The following is a 3,030-nucleotide window of genomic DNA, read 5'->3' as shown; positions in this document are numbered from 1 at the left end:
TGTGTCTATAAATATACCCAGTAACAGCCAGGAAGAAGTGCACAATATTTTTCATTGGTGTTGGCTATGGGGCAATGGCAGCGCTGTCTGGGAATGTGCGCATTGGCGTCAAGGGGCAGTTGCCAGCCGCCCCAAGAGGTTGAGGAGAAGGCCTCTGTTGAAAAGCTTTGTGAAAAAGATGACTCCGCACTCCACTTCTGAGCTGTACGTGCTGCACACAAGTGCAAAATTTGGCTGAGGTACAGTAGCGTGTGCTATCTGCAGAAGGCGTTTTGCACTAAGCCTGTGGTGTGGTTAGGGAAAATCTGCATTTAGAATTTTTATAAAATGTGATTACTTCTAGAAGAAGCCCAAGTATTGTCTAGCCACACTGTTTATTGGTATTGTATCCGTCGGCTCTCGCTAATTTCGATTCATTTCGAGAACGTTTGACTAGCCTTGAACCACACTCGACTTAAGGTGAGACAACATGTTCACATGCTAGCTCACTCTCACTCCTGGCTGCTCCTGTATAGATGAATTGATAGACTTATTAAACTGTTGACAGTGACTCTAAATGCAGCATTTGGATGTGGCTACTATATCCGTAGGACAAGCTGGTGCAATTCAAAGCCGATCCAGACCACTTAGCATGGCCAGAATTGAGCATAAGCGCACACTCCAGTCCTGTCGTGCACCAGAGCAAAAGCAATACAGTTGCATGTAGCTGTATCTGCTATGGAACATTGATACCGCACTCACTGCGATAAGCCTGCTCTCTGAGCTCATTGTGGCTCGCTTAGGTGCCCTGAGTGGTTTCCGGGCAGTGTCTTTACAATCTTTACAATCGCAAGTAACCACAGCAGGGTGTGGCATTTCCTGAGGCACCTGACGTTTCTGTGTAGTTGCGAGTAAGAGCAGGAGCAAGAGAGAAAATCTTGGGACTTTTGCTCCTTGAATATGTCACTTTGCTTAGGTACTACAGAGAAGTTTCTATGCTCGCCTTGTACGCATTTGTCCCTAGGTGGGGCGGCATTGTGGAGTGGGGTTGAGGTTAAGCTCCAACACTGGCTGCCAGCAATGTAAAGCAAGTATGCAGTGGGAACGGATGCCCTATTTGGTGATCACTGTGTCTAAAGATACATCAGACACTTTTCTCGCGGATGCAGCGTTGGTGCCAAGTCAGTCATTCTGGATTATACCTTTTTGGTGCCTTGCAGTGCTCTATGCTAAAAAACAAAAACAAAACACTGATTTTTTCTTGGGGAGCAGTAGGGGCTGTAGTAGAGGCTAGGCATGCTCTCCTGGAGCACTATCTTTGCTCTTGCAGGCTTATCATATGCTGCTCTCCGTGACATTTCAGCAGCATTTTTTAAGGATCCTCTTTGAGTGAAATAAGCACACGGCACCTTAACAACTGCGGATGGACGCTATTGCCTGAAACACCACAGGCGACGCTTTGATGTCATGCCGTGAGGTTTAGGCACTGTGCCTTCTAAATTTTATGAGGCCGGGCCGCATTATATGCGACCCGGCCTCTACTACATGGTCCCTACTTCTCCCCTGGGAAAATCGGTGATATTATATTGAAGGCTGGCGCGAGAAAGATATCATCCAGCACGACCGATTCAGCATGAGCACTGCAAGCACAAGAGAGTTGTCCGGCACAGTGATCTTCAAATTTGGCATTGGTACCCACTGCGTCACCTGTTTCACCGCGCCAGCATCCGGGCGTAAGCTTGACCCCACTCGACAATGCAGCCAGACCCAGGCACAGATGCATACAACACAAGCAAAGAAACTTCTCCTTAGTGCCTAGGCAGCGAGATATTCAAGGCGCAAATGCCCGCACATTTCACAAATGCCTGCCTAAATGCAAATATCCTACTGGAACAGGTCGTCTGCTTCCGAAGTTGCATATCTTTGAGCTGTGCCACGATCATGGCCGGAGCTCTTTATGAGTGAACATAAATACAATGTTTCGTTCACTTGTCAGAAATTGTACCATTGCCATAATAAGTGTGAAAAAAATGTGGCTTGTTGCTTTGTGTGTCAAAGCTGCATGTAGCTATCTGGTAGACTAGGAGAGCAAAGGTATGCGACACTGTACTCCACTGTAAGTTTAGGAACAGCCTCAGAGTTTTGGTGCATTGTAGGTGCCAAAATCGGAAGTAGTGGTATCTTCGTGAGCACACAAATTCAAATTTAAACTGCCCACCATGGTGACATTTAATACATGGAAGGTTGTAGGTATGCCCCGCTCTGCCGTTGCTTTCGCAGTGCAAAGGCATTGAAGGACCAGGAGCCCCGCGGAGGGGATCAGGGCGATCTTTGATTGCTTCTGCTGAATGTATTGTACTTCTTACGGCAAAGTATTTCTGAAATAGTTTATTTTAACTTCAAACGCATTTTTGGAATGCAATAAAATGTAGTTTACGGCCTTTGAGATGTCGTTACTTTATGCAACAGGCAAGAAATTTTAGCATAAAAAAAACAACCTGGCACATCTAAACACGTAGCAGTTTAACTCGGCATAATATGATGCATACAGCTGCACGCTTAGTCTTGTGTATGCATCTTGTTAGTATGTTTACTTGTGCTTTAGTTCACCAGCTGTCTCAGTACTTTGCTCTGTTGCTTTACTACTTTATATCTAAATTTTCTCCCTTCATACCTTCAGTTTATAACAATAGAATTTTTGACTGTAGGTCAAGCACATAGAACTCTTTCTTTAAAAGCACTTTGATAATGTAACTTGTGGAAAATAGCAACTACTTCACTATTCTCATGAAAAGCAAGAACAAAGCCTTATTCTTATTGGTCCTACTTATTTTTATGACATCTTTAAACAGATTCACACCTACAGTTTAGCATTTGCACAGGTCCTTGAAGCCTTTGAAATTGAGAAGTGTTTTCAAGGCCCTTGAAAAGCCTTTGAATTTCATGAGTGATACAATCTAAAATCAATTATGCGACTCACTTTCTATGGTGACTCAATGTGGACCTGGCAAACTTCCCACGTTAAAAACAATAGCATAAAAAGCTGACACC

The sequence above is a fragment of the Dermacentor albipictus genome, unplaced genomic scaffold, assembly GCF_038994185.2.
Source record: "Dermacentor albipictus isolate Rhodes 1998 colony unplaced genomic scaffold, USDA_Dalb.pri_finalv2 scaffold_18, whole genome shotgun sequence".
Taxonomy (NCBI): Eukaryota; Metazoa; Arthropoda; class Arachnida; order Ixodida; family Ixodidae; genus Dermacentor; species Dermacentor albipictus.
Note: the sequence above shows the minus strand (reverse complement) of the source record.